Source organism: Dipodomys ordii, unplaced genomic scaffold, assembly GCF_000151885.1.
Source record: "Dipodomys ordii isolate 6190 unplaced genomic scaffold, Dord_2.0 Scaffold77, whole genome shotgun sequence".
Classification (NCBI taxonomy): domain Eukaryota; kingdom Metazoa; phylum Chordata; class Mammalia; order Rodentia; family Heteromyidae; genus Dipodomys; species Dipodomys ordii.
Window position 1 is genome coordinate 3,433,622 of NW_012267293.1, and position 13,847 is coordinate 3,447,468.

General features: G+C 45.7%; 1 protein-coding gene across 1 annotated transcript in view; it reads right to left on the reverse strand.

Annotated features, from left to right (window-relative positions):
- Positions 1 to 13,847, reverse strand: part of Pacrg (PARK2 co-regulated) — a 384,427-nt gene that overhangs the window by 65,306 nt on the left and 305,274 nt on the right. The window lies entirely within an intron of this gene.

Sequence of the window (13,847 nt, forward strand, 5' to 3'; positions counted from 1 at the left end):
ACAATTACATGGGCAGGATAATGCGTACATTTCTTACCAAGCATTGCAGCCTCCTCCTTTGTTTACCCTTCACATCCCTTCCCAGCCTCCCCCCAGACCACACTTTCTTTATCTATCCATCCACGGATATTATTGTTATGGTGATTTTAAGTCTTGGCTGTTGAGAATAGTGCTTCAGTGAACACGAGAGGTTGGCGAGCATTTTGACATACTGGTTTTATTTCTAGAAGTGAGAATCTGGAAGACATACCAGCTCTATTTTTAAATTTCCAAGGAACCTCCACCCTGTTTCCCATAATGGCACATTAATTTCTATCTTCACCAATAGGATGCAAGGAATTCCTTTCGCACATTCTTCCCAACTGCTGGTAGCTCCCGTCCTTTTGATAATAACGGATCTAACAGGCCTGGGGGGATGTCTCCTTGTGTTTTTGTCTCCCTCTACCTCTTTTTTGTGGTGGATTTGAACTCAGAGCCTTGTGCTTGCTAGGCAGGCACTCGACCTCTACTGAGGGATGAATGGTCTTGTTTCCTTTCCTAGTGAGTCATTTGGTAATAACAATCAGATGTTTGGTTTACACACATCTCCTCACTCCGGCTACTTCCTCTGCTGTGCAGAGCTCTTCAGTCAGGCTGACCCCATCTGGCTACTTTTGCTTTTGTTGTCTGTGCCTTTGGGGTTCTATTTAAAAGCTCACTGTCATGAGGCTTTTGCCCTGTTTTCGTCTAGTAGATGCAGAGTTTCAGGTTCTGTGTGTAAGCCTTTAATTCATGTTGAGGCTCATATATGATACAGGATTCTGCACATATGGACTTCTGTCCCCTGGCACAACTTACTGCAGAGATCTTCCTCTCTGCACTGAGCATTCTCGGCTCCACTGCTGAAGTTCAGTTGAATGGAGACATGTGGATGTATGGGCTCTTATGCCTTCCAGTATGCCAATACCATGCTGTTTTGAATATTCTATCTCTGTAGTGTACTTTGCAGTGTATAGTGCCTTCCAGCTTTGAACTCTGGGTTTTTGTTGGCCTTTGTGGTCTTGTGTGGATGTGGTAATCACTTTGTTGTTTCTGGAAAAAACACCATTGGATTTTGGCAAGCAATGTTTTCTCATCTCCTTAGAGGTGCTGTTTCCATCCGTTTCCAGGGAACCTGACAGAGCGGTCACTGTTTCACTTGTGTTTCAACCCAGTGGATGATGCGACAATTCTGCCTCTGTCTCAGCTCACCTCCTCCTTTCTCCATTCTCAGGCAGCTGAAAGCCTGCTACAAGCTGGAGGCAGCTGGGAGCAGCCCCTGGGCCCCAACCCTCCCCTCTCGCCCAGTCCTTCAGAGACTGGGTCCTTACTCAGCTTCTCTTGGCACCACCCCCATCACATTTCCTCCTCCTGGTGCTGCCCTTGGAGCCCGCGCTCCCACTCCAGGCTTCAGCAGCTTCGGCGGCACTGGGCCCGGTCTTCCCTTCCCTCTCCTGCCCTTCACCAGCCTAGCGCCCCGGCTGGAACTCTGAGGCACTCAGCAAATGTTCTCAAAGGAATACTGATTTTTTTTCTCTTAATCGCTTATTCCTAATATTCTTCTCTCTATTTTCCCCTATGCATGATTATACATGTACCATACCTACAAACAATTTTTTAAGTAAAAGTTCATTGATGTTTTTAAGGTAAAATGATTGTATCTCCTAAATCAAATAACAGTGCAGTCTTTTTTTCCCTTTTGAGTCCAGTAACTATTAACTTCATGGTATTCTGGTATTATTTCAAGTCTATACCATTTTTAAAAAGCAATTGTTCTGAAGGTCAGTTCTCTCAGTGACTTGGATGCACGCGGTTGGGCCCAGGAATTGACAAATATTACCAATCACACATGTCTCCTTAGTGACCAAAGGTCAGTATCTTTTGGTAGCATCTGTCTTATCTCCTGGTGGTCAGGTTCCTTCTCTGATCTTTCGAGAGGAGACTGGACACCTGGACACCTTGGCTCTCACCGGAGGCAACCCCATTCCTTGTCCTGTTGTTTGTGAACTTGTGGGAAATGGTTTGTCTGTGCAACACATTTGTTTTTGTATATCTGACACCCCTGGAGCTCTTTGTCCAGCAGTCCCTGGAGATTCTGCCCTGCTTCTTCACTATGCATGTTTACGTGGTCAAATCACTTTTTTAGTCTATTGCTTTCTCTCAACTTTTCAATCAATACTGTATGTTCCACCATGCAAATTGAAAAATCGCTTCACAGTTTGCCATCTTTACTGGATCTGTGTAATGACTTGGTTTATTCAGGAAAACGTTCCCTTAGCTCTGAATTTCCTATTTCCTGCACTGTATTTGAATATCACCATGCAACCAGGATATACTCCAACCAGATTCTTATCCCCTCAAGCAGACTCAACAGCTCCTGGCTGCTGGTCAGAAAATACTCTCACTGTTCTACCCAACACACGCTTGCTTGGGCAGTGGTGACAGCATGGGTTCTGCAGTTATCCCTGCCCTAACAACACTCAGCCTGGCCTTGCAGGGATCCTTCTGTAGCTTTTCTGTGACGTTTGTAAATAATCATCCACATTTCACTGCTCTAGAAATTCCCTTAAGGAATATAAGATTTGAAAACAGGCATCTTCAAATCACACATGTCTGGAAGGTTCAGGAACTTTAAGTAAGGGTTGAAATTTTGTATTTAGTTTGATTAATATATTCTTATTTTTTGTCGGTCATGGGGCCTGAACTCTGGGCCTGAGCGCTGTCCCTCAGATCTTCAGCTCAAGGCTAGCACCCTACCACTTGAGCCACAGCACCACTTCTGGCTTTTTTCTGCTTATGTGGTGCTAAGGAATCGAACCTAGGCCTCATGCATGCAAGGCAAGCACTCTACCACTGAGCTACCTTTCCAGCCTGATGAATATATTCTTAAAAAGTTTATGATTGTGAGTTTTCACAGACATGATCTGGCCCTCGAGCTGAGCCCTCCATCCTACCTCCCACGCTGGCTCTGGTCAGCCGTGGATGGGGGGCATGCTGTGAGTTCCCACCTGCACCAAATCAGCAGTTCATGCTCCTTTTAGCAGTCCCAGGATGCCCAGGACTGAGCCCCGCGGCCTGTACTCTTGGGTAATGGACATGGTGCATGTCACAAAGTACAAGAGAAGTGCTGGGAGCCAGACCAAGAGGCAGAGCCTCTGTTCCCCTTTCTGCCCCTTCCCTGGCCCTCCACGCCGTCTACTCAATCTGCGGTAGCAGATGCACCGTTGACACTGGCTGCACTGTCTCTTCTCTGAGAAGCTCTGCTCCAGATTCTGAGCATCTGGCTAGCAGAGAAAAGACTGTCCTATCCCAAAATGGCGTGAGAATGAGAGAGTGAGAGAGCAAGAGAGAGCAGTAGAGAGAACAAGAGAGAGAGCTAGCAGCTCATTGCAGATGACTTAATTTTAGCTAGGGAGGAGTTGAGCTATGTAAGCATGGAGTGCAGCAGCAGCAAGGGCCACACCCCCTTTATGGGGTACTCAGAGGAGGCATCTTTGGGGAAGGGACAGAGACACGGACAGACAGAAACCTGCTCTAGGCAGAAAGGACAGAACTCATAGAGGCCTCAAAAGGAAGCTACCTTAGTGTTCCAAGGCACAGAGGAGGCAGTGGGTGACAGAGTGAGCTCTAGCGCAGAGAAGGCCAGCTGCTCAGGCAGAGCCACGTCTCTGTGTGGAATGAACATTTTATTCTAAGTGTAATGAGAAGCACTGGAGGTATTTATGGCAATGGTGAAGTTTGATTTGTGCACTACAAAGGTAACTGGATACTGAACCGGGATCTAGGATAGCAGTGGGAAGAAGAGCTAAGAGACTGCCAATGTCTAACCAGGAGCTGGGATCTGGTGGGATGTGATCAGCTCCCAGATGTCTTCTAAGAGTCTGAGAAGCATCTAGGAGGACTTTTGGGTTTTGGCCTGTGCACCTGCTGGTCCTGGCTGGGAAGGAGGTGTCCAGAGTGTCATGGTCTCTTCAGGCAAAGGTGGGCAAGCCATCTTACTTGCAAGGCACCTGCTTAGTGGCTGAACCTGGTGAACAGGCAGTGTGCAAATCAGAGAGGAGATTTCCACTTGGTCATCTTTGCAAGACTAAAGCCGTAGACTGGACTAGGGGTCTACATGGAACAGGTGCTGTGGGTACTTCATTCTGCGCAAGTCTTTGTCTTATGCATAATAGGAGACTAAGCAGTGAGAGTCTCTGGCCACGCTGTGACAACAGTGTTCCTAGACTTTGCCTGGTGACCCCTGCAGGGCACAGCTGTTCCCTGTGGAGAGCCACAGAACCGTCTCTATTAAGAGATCAAAGTTGAGCTTGGCCCTGAGGATACAGACAGGAGGAGTGGGAGGCAGAGGACGCCAGGCTGGTGCGGGGCTGGGGGGTGGAGCAGGGACAGGGTAGAATGGGGGGGGGAGTGTTCTTCTACAATGCGATGTCATCCGCACACCTGACTCTGGCTGGTACTGCTGAGAGCTCCAGTGAGCTGAGGACAAGAACTGATTATCAGATTGGGCCTGAGAGGCCAGGAAGAGCAGCTCAATGCCGGGACAGAGATGCGAGATGTCCAGAGTGGCCGGAGCGAGTGGGTGGTGTTGAGTGAGGGGTGCACAGAGCTCTGACAAACTGGGAAGGAGTTCTGCTGGGAAGAGACACAGGAAGCAGAATGGGAGGCGGAGGTGAGAAGGGATTTTCTCTAGTGGGAGGACAGCAAGGGGAAATGGAGTAATCGCAAACAATGGCCTTCAGCAGGAGAGGCGGCAGGCTTGAGACCATTTGGAAGGGATGTGTGATTCCAGCAGGATGCACAGGCCTACACCTAGGCAAATTGCTCCCAGTGTTTTTCCTGGAAGATGTGTCAATCCTCATGTGATAGTTTCCATCTTTTCAAAGTTCTGTTGAATTCGTTGTACAAAGGGGTCAGGTTGTGAGAGCACTGCACGTTGATCAACGTCACCCCTTTCAACCCTCTCCCCGTCCTCCCAAAATCCATCCATACCTTCAACTTATTGCGTAATGTGCACTGGATGTGTGCTAGGCACGCACTCTACCACGAAACCACATTCCCCGCCATCTGTCTTAAGAAAAGAAATAGTAAACGTGTGTTCACTTTGGCAACACATATACTAAAATTGGAACGATAGAGAAGATTAGCATGGCCCCTGCACAAGGATGACATGCAAATTTGCGAAGTGTTCCATATTTTTAACTTGTTCAACCACTTTGGAAAGCAGTATGGAGGTTCCTCAAAAGACTCCACATAGAGCTCCCCTATGACCCAGCAATCCCACTTTTCGGCATTTACCCAAATGTTCACAAACAAGACCACACTAAAACTACCAGCACAACTATGTTTATTGCAGTCTGATTTACCATAGCTAAGATATGGAACCAACCCAGATGCCCCTCAGTAGATGAATGGATCAAGAAAATGTGGTATATATACACAATGGAATTCTATGCCTCCATCAGGAAGAATGACATTGCCACATTTGTTAGGAAATGGAAAGACTTGAAAAAATTATATTAAGTGAAGTAAGCCAGGCCCAAAGAAACATAGGTCCCATGGTTTCCCTTATTTGCATTATCTAGTATATGTCTGAGTCAAGCAGAAAAGGTCAGATAAGTTGATGTTAGGGAAATGAACCCTAAGATATGTATTCAAATGTTGTTTTTCTTTCATACAATTGTTTCTAACACATTTATAAGATGATTTCTTTGTTGCTTTGTATGTTCCTCCCCCATGGTATAACCCCTGCTTTCACTGTATTTGATGTTGGTATAATTTGTGGAGGGGAAGGGAAAAAAACAAATCGTTTAAATAGGAATACAGGTGGACCCATTGCAACAATGAGACGTACAAGTTGTAATGTCGAAAACAAATTTTACAACTTTGGTGGCGGGGGAGGAGGGCTGGGTGGGGAGGGAGGATGGGGAGGGAAGGGGAAAGAAAGGAGGAGGCAACAATACTTGATAAGAAATGTACTCATTCTTGCCCATGTAATTGTAACCCCTCTGTAGAGTATTTTCACAATAAAAAAAGAAATAGTAAACACATTTATTAATGAAGATTAACAAATGAGAATCACTTAAGAGTGCGCCTATGACTTTCTTGGGGACATGGAGAAAGGTGAGTACCGATTTGAGACCCTTCATCAGAGGGCTGAAGTGAGGAGGCGTCCATGCTGCCTGGGAACCGCCGTGGCACTGGGGGTGGGGGAGGGATCTCTCTCCACTCAGGCCTTCTTGTCTGGGCTCTGCTCGTGTTCCCTTCCCCATGCCTACTTCACGCTATGAAGCCCTTGGGGCCTGGCTGGTAGAGTGTCGCATCTACAGCTGTGGGGCTGCACCTGCACCGGCACCTGCAGGGAGAGCGGGGCTCCCATGCCTCCCTCCCTCGTCACAGCCCTTTGGCTCCCCATCATGCCCTCTCACACTGTGCCCTGACCTTGGATTGCTTGGGGCTAGACTCAAGTTCTGAGCAGAAAATGACTCACAGAAGTGCATCGGTGGAATGCTTACAGCATGTCAAAGCTCTTCGTGGAGAATGATTCTGTAGACGTAGCAAATAGAAATGATGGTTGTTAGGTGTGGCTTGGAAGGATTTCATTGCAAACAGGTAGTTGGATACTGTGAAGTCACATCTCTAGTTAATGACAACTCAATCTTAAGTAATGGCCTCCCTGTTCTTAGAGGACAGGTGCCTAAGCATAAGTTTAATATAGATTGGACAGAAAGGGCAGGAAGAAACAGCAAAGCTGCCAAGTATGGTAGACTTTCCCATTACTATAAGCTGTGTTCCTACACTCTGTGTGAGTGTGTGTGTGTGTGCGCGTGCAAGTGTCTGTGTGTATGCATGTGTGTGCATGTGTGTGCAAAAGAGGGGGAGAGAGATGGGTGCTGGAGTGAGTGGAGGGTGGTGGGTTTTATTAGTTGAAGGATCACTGAACTGTGTCTTTCTGCATTTGTGACTCCCTTAGCCTTCATTTTCCTTTACGTGCTTATTTATTTGTATGTAATCAATATCACCCTGCCCTTTCCCCGACTCCCAGCCCCGCTGGTGTTCTAACCCCTTCCCAGGACCCTGGGGTCGCCTCCCTCCAGCTCCGGCTCAGGCTCAGCCTCAGGCTGTCCGCTCCACACCACTGGCCCTGCTCAGCCTCCCTGGCTGGCTCTAAGCGCTAAGTTGTGTCATCTCTCCTCAGGGCCTCAATGGCTTATTTTCTTACTCTGGATCAAGTCTGGGAGGGAGGACTGCAGAATCAAGAGGCTCAGCCATGTCGACTGCCTACACGCCGTGAAATCCTATGGGTACCTCCATTAATTGTGGTAAGGGACACCATAGCAAGCAAAACTATTTCATGAATCCATTATGTGCAAATGAGTTAAATACTGAGAATCACTGCAGATGTGTCCTTTGTATTAAAAAAAAACCCAACAATTATTTGCTCTTTTTGTGACAAGTCCCATTCTATATCTATCTGCCTGGATTTTAAAGTATAAAAATAGTAAAGTAAGGGAAGGGTCTAAATTCTCATGGTGAAAAATCTGCATATGGAAGCTTTGTGTGTCTAGCTTAGTGGTAGAGAGGGTAATGGGAAAACATCCATCACAGGAAGGTTAAAACAATTATGTGGACAGATCTCAGCTGTGGGTTCCTGTGTTTTGTCCTCTGTGGAATCTGAGGACGGAGCTCTTCCCTGGCGGGCACGGGACAGGACACAGATTAGGAAATGTCCCTGTCCCTGTCATCTGTGCTGCAGTGGATAATTTGCACTTAAGCATTAAGGAATCACCATGTTGCCTGCGGGAGAATTTCCAACTCTGTCAGGAAAAAAGGTCAGCTTTAAGTGTTATGGTCATGAGGGCAGTGTGGAGCCAAAGGAATTTTTTGTTTTAAAGGAGAGACAGATTCTGTGATTAGGACCTATCACATATGCCTGGGAGGGGAAAAAAATGCAGTAATGCTGCTAAAGGAGCATTCAGCAGAGGAATGAAGACTTTTATTAAGTCAACCTCACTTGAAGGAAGACTTTTCTTTTTACATTTTAAGGGACTAAAGTCTGTTCAAGACTCGATTAAATGGGACATAAAATTGATCAGCATGGAGAAATTCGACCAGGTCAGCATTTGGACACCCTGAAATTAACACCCCCCCAAAGTGGCTCTTCCCTGGTTTAAACAACTTGCTGTTTCTTATTCAATATGCTTTATATTTGCCACTGTCCAGAGGAGGGAATTCCTTTAAACAAATTCAAGGTGTGCCTCCTCACAAGTTGGATACAACGAAGAACTGATTTTATTTTATCTTAGCAGCTGTAAGAGGAAGACAACAGCAACAAAAAATTGGCCTGAGAATCACCTCTGGGGGTCTGGGGTCTGATGAGTGCTCTCCTGAGCGTTAGCCAGAGTCACCCCCTCCCCCTTCTCTGAGGTGTCTGCCATCCTATCATCCGCACATTTCCAGAGAGGCCACTGTCCTCGGCTGATCAGGGCAGACCACCAAGGCCGCCACTACTACTCTGTCCCCTTGGTGATGTGCGTTGTACTCACAGTGGGCGTATTTTTTAATGAGGGGGTCTCCAGTGAATTGTCTTTGTGCTCACCATCAAGGATAGGGTTGTTAGGGACTGCTTCCTAAGTGGCTGTGTGTGGCACTCTGCGAGGGTATTGTGTGTCACGGCACTGACAAAACCTGGTTTAAAAAAAAAACCCATCTCAACTCCTCGGATAGCTTTTGTACAAATACTTTAGAAGGAAGATATCGGGTCACAGGTAAAGTCATTCGCAGCAAATGACGACATTGTGCTGGGCTTCCACTGTCAGTCTCACTGCAATTGTTTTCGCCTTTGACTGCTGTTATTTTAGGAAGCGCTGACTTGCGCAGCACAAGCGAGCTCGCAGCCCTGGTGGTTCTAAGGAAGACATTTGCCACCATGAAACCAAGGTTGTGTCTGGTGGAGCGCTGAGGTCCGTCCGCAGTCACGAGGGCATGTTGAGAGAGACTTGTGGGAGCTGGGCTCAAGAACTTGGCAAACCCTGTGGGATGCAGTGCTGTTTGTAATCGGCTGTCCTAGCCTTGGCCACTGCTGAGCTGTGACTTAAAAAAAAACAAAACTCCACAAAACAACCAAAACTGAAGAGTGTGAAGGTGTGTGTTTGAGCATGTCAGGCATGGAGAAAGTCTTGAATGATTTTCAGTACTTACTTTACAGTATATTTCCTTTGTGCCACCTGTTTCTTATCAAACTATAGTTTGAATGTTTTGGGGCCTTGTTCAAGTATTAACTAGGTTGATAAATGCTTATCTCATGTATCATGAAAAAAAATCAATGGGAAGAAAATTAAAAAGCTTAGTCAGGTCATAATATTCCTTTAGAATAAACATTATGTAGTGGTTGTCTCATTTTGTGCTATCCTCATCTGTGAAATTAGGTAATCCCTAGAGCATAACCTATCAATATTAACAATTATCTGTTGTTTGTATCATTTAGTGTACCTTATACCTGACCACTCACTATAGTTTTTTTCTTATTATAGATTGAGAATTGATTAATGAAAGATAAAATGCTATATCAACTTGCAGTTACTTTCAACCTCAACCCACTGAAATCCATTTTCTGGCCTCTTCGCAAAGTTCTCACAGGGAGAAAGGCTGTCACATTAATTCTGGTTAGATCCACTCGAACTACTCTTTATTAAAGCCATGGAGAAGTTTGGATGATAAGATGCTCGATTTCAGGGCCACTCATCACATTTCCTGATAAATGCTAACAATAGTTCACTGTGTTCTTCCTTTGCTAACTCACCCAATTCCTGTCAGCAGGGAAAGGTGTCAGAGAGACAGACCTACTACTGCTTCCACCTTATTTAGTAAACGAATCTGAGAGCCAGGCTATAGATTGCTGGGGCTTGTGCTTCTATTTGCAGCTTGTGGGCACAGCTTTCCCCTCCACGTAAAAGAGAGTTTAATGTCTAAGGGAAACAGCACATGAGGAAAAATAGAGACCTCTGTGTTGGAAAGTGTGGTTTTCTGCTTAATGATCTCACATTAGGGACAGGACAAGTGTGTGTGTGTGTGTGTGTGTGTGTGTTTGTGTTTGGTAAAAAAGGTTCATGTTCTTTCTTTGTCTGTTGTTAATATTGTAAACATTACTCGATCACTGAATGCACTCAGTCTGAGGTGGGCGTTTCTATGAATGTAAAACATGTACAGACCCTGTGCCTTTCTCTAAGTTAGTCCACATTTCCCTCCATATAAAGCTGACATAATCTGGTAGATTTTAAGTAATACGTTAGCATTGTGTATGTATGTGTGTATATGTATGTTGTGTATGTGTGTCTGTGCACACGCATGTGTGTGCCAGTACTGAACTCAGGGCCTCATAAGCTTGCCTGGCTTCTTTACTCAAGGCTGGCACAGCTGAGTCACAGCTCCACCTCTGCTTTATTTTTATTTTTTTTTCTGGTTAATTGGAGGTAAGAGTCTTACAGACTTTTCTGCCTGACTGGGATTGGGATTCTCAGATCTCAAGGCCTTCTGAGTAGCTGGGAATTACAGGAGTGAGCCTCTAGTACCTGGCTACTTTAGCATTCCTGTTGGGAACAACTATGCTAAAACCCTAGAAAATTGTATCAAGAAAGACTGAAATCCAAAATTATGCTTACCTCAACTATCTCAAAGCATTAGACATACATAAAACAGCTAAATAAAGTACATATTTGTTCATTTTACTTTGGAGCTTTTGGGGACAAAACTGAGCAGCTAATATAGAAAAGATACTAATTTTAACATGACAGTTTGGCAGCCCAATCCTTCTTTTCCATAAAAGCAAGAATTACTTTGAATTTTGATCTGTCTTTCCCCTTTTTCTATTTGCATGTATACACCATCATCATCATCACCTTCATCTGGTCTTGATGTACATAATGTATGTCTTGGGAGAAGAAGGGAAACATTCAGAAATAGTGCGTACATATAAATGGTCTCCGTTCTTTGTGGGAGTATTTGCTTTATGTAGGACTGGATTATGCAACCTAAGCTAGTGTACTAACAGGATAACACCAGTTTATCTCCAGTGAATTCAAATGGGCTATTAAGTTCTGCTTGTGTAGACAGGGGGCACTATGTGAGACAACTGTGAAAAGAGACGGAAATGCTGCTGACGGGCTGTGGCCCCAAACAGGCCACTTCCATATGCTCTCAAACGCCTGACAGCTTTCGGAGCCCAAGTCCCAACTCCTCCTCCACTGCCTCCATCTGGCACCCACAGACTGAGAGCTTGCCTTTTCTGAGACACTCATGGGCTCCCCGGTATGGTACTGAGCATTTTTGAATTGTAGTGATTCTCCATTCTATTGTTAAAGCTGGACCCTGGATTCTAATCTGCCCACTCTCTTCCAGAGAGACAGCTATGGGTCCTGACAGTATCATATATATATATTTTTTCAAAAACAACTTAGTTGCATGCATTTTAATCTAGTGTCAAAGTGGACCAGGCTCCCTTGCCTGCTGCTGGGTTATGCGCCATGTCCAAGTGTGAAGGGACATCCTTCCTGAGCAGAGCAGCATGTAGCATAGTGAGAGACAGGGAACGCAGCATCCACAGCTGGGCCAGAAGGGGTCCTTTCAGTGTGTTGTTTTCACACCTTTACAGACGGGTGTCGGTTCACGTGGAAATCTCAGATACATAATGAACAAAAATGGGGGCAAAGGATTTTTCGGGGACCACTGATTGATTTCAGCAATGCTGGAAATATGCTAACTTTGGTGCTGTAAATTTTAGGCTTTATACATACTTCATTTCTTTGCTTATTGAAGGTTTGTTATTTTGAGACTCTTCAAACGCTGGCTGTCACCTGTTCTGCCTGGCAGACTTAATGGGCAGTGATCATCATTTTCACTTCAGCAGAAAAAGACTGACCACCATCCACATTGTGAGTGAACCGAGGAGAGCACAGAACACTTCCAACAAAGGGCTGCTTTGCTCAGCAACAGACACTACTTGGACATCAGATTCCAACAAGTGTATGGACGGTTATTGAAATAAACAAAGCCTTAAGAAATAAAAACCAGAAACAATGATGAATATCTACACTCTCTCCTCTCTTCTGCCCTCCGAACTCCTCTCTGGAGCTGTGGCCTAATGGATCTGGTTTTATTCCTTCCTGCACAATATCACCTCACTATCGGGTTTGCATTTTCCCTGTTCCGGCCCCATGTCTTGGGTGCCCTGCTTGTGATGGTGGAGGTAGGGAAGACCAAGGAGAGGGGAAAGAGCTGTGTGGTGTTTCAACCTGTCAGTCCTTCCCAAATAAAGAATACGCTCACACCAAAGACAAACAAGCAACACAAAACTAATCCATGGGGAAGAGGTAAGTTTTTGTACTGACACATACAGTAATGCAGTAATAGCAATCCATAGTGAAAGGACTTGGAACCCGTCCATCCAAATACACAAATACGTGGAGAGGAAATGTCTTGACGCCACGCTAATGCTAATGCTAACGTCCCACCTACTTGTGAACACCCTTGCTTGTGCTCACGAGTGCTTGTGAGTGACATGACAAGGAATGATCCCACCTGACTGCCACTGGTTGCCACTCTGGGTTCGTCTTGTGTCACAGCCTTAACGAATATTTTCTTAGAAACCAGGAGCTACCATGCCTCCGAGCACCCAGTCCTGACCATCTGCACACACCATCTATTCTCGCCAAGTTGGGGACGAATGGAAACACCATCACATCTCCTTCAGGCACAATATGCTGTGAGCCACACCTGGCTATGCCTTGCGAAACGCTGCGTGAAGTGCACTCCAAGTCCTCTGTGGACTGAGAGAAGCGTTTGTTCGTCTCTTGCACGCCACCCCTTAGGTGACGGCCAGTGTTATCTTTTTATTTTCAAAGTAATTTGTCTTAGGAAAGCCATAGGACCAGAGCAGCGTGGGCACGCATGCTGCCTGCAGCCCTTCCTGGCGGGATGCTCACACTCGGGTTTGTAACAAGCCCAGCAATCGCCTTCACTGTCCTATGGATCCAGAATTACCTTCTCCTTTCTGGCACTTACGAAGATGACACTCATGGAAGCAATTGTTACACGAGCTAATGAACTGAGCGACGAAAACATCATCAACCAAAAGAATTTCTACCCCTATCAAAATTCATCTTTAGGAATGAGGAGTTGGCAAGGTCACGACCTTCATCTCTGAAGCCTTAAAGAGAATGTTTTGGGGTGAGTGGCCATGGCCTTTCTGGGCAAGGACACACAGAGACAGAAGAGGAAGGACCCAGTGTGTCCAGCTCACCACTCACAGCCATCTGGGACAAACAGGCAGCAAAAGGTGCCCGTTCTGTGGCTCTGAAGACCCCTGCTTGGCCCTGGGAGATTTCCCCCCAAAAGCTACTAGAGACACCCCCCTGGGCTCTCATGCGTAGGGTGTGCTCCTGGCCTTCAGCACCCTCCTTCAGTCACCTTTGTCCCCTTATATTAAAGGACTTAATGAAGCCCAGATACTCTGGCCTTTTCTCTATATGCACGAGAGTTAAACAACAACAACAAAAAGCATGTATTTTATTCATTTTGTGGTATGGATTGCTAAGATAAATTGCAGGCAAGAAATCAATCCAAGATCTATTTGCTGGAGGCCTCTCTCGGTTAGCTGAGCTTACCACTTCTCATCTCCATATGAAAATCAGCACAGCGACTACTTCTCTTTGAACTCTGAGAGGGGGAGAATCCTGAAAATTTGACAGTTGGTGGCAATTTATGTCACTTGCTCTATTACCGTGGGCAGAATGTAGGCAAACATGGAAAGGAAAATCTGAATCTATAACACA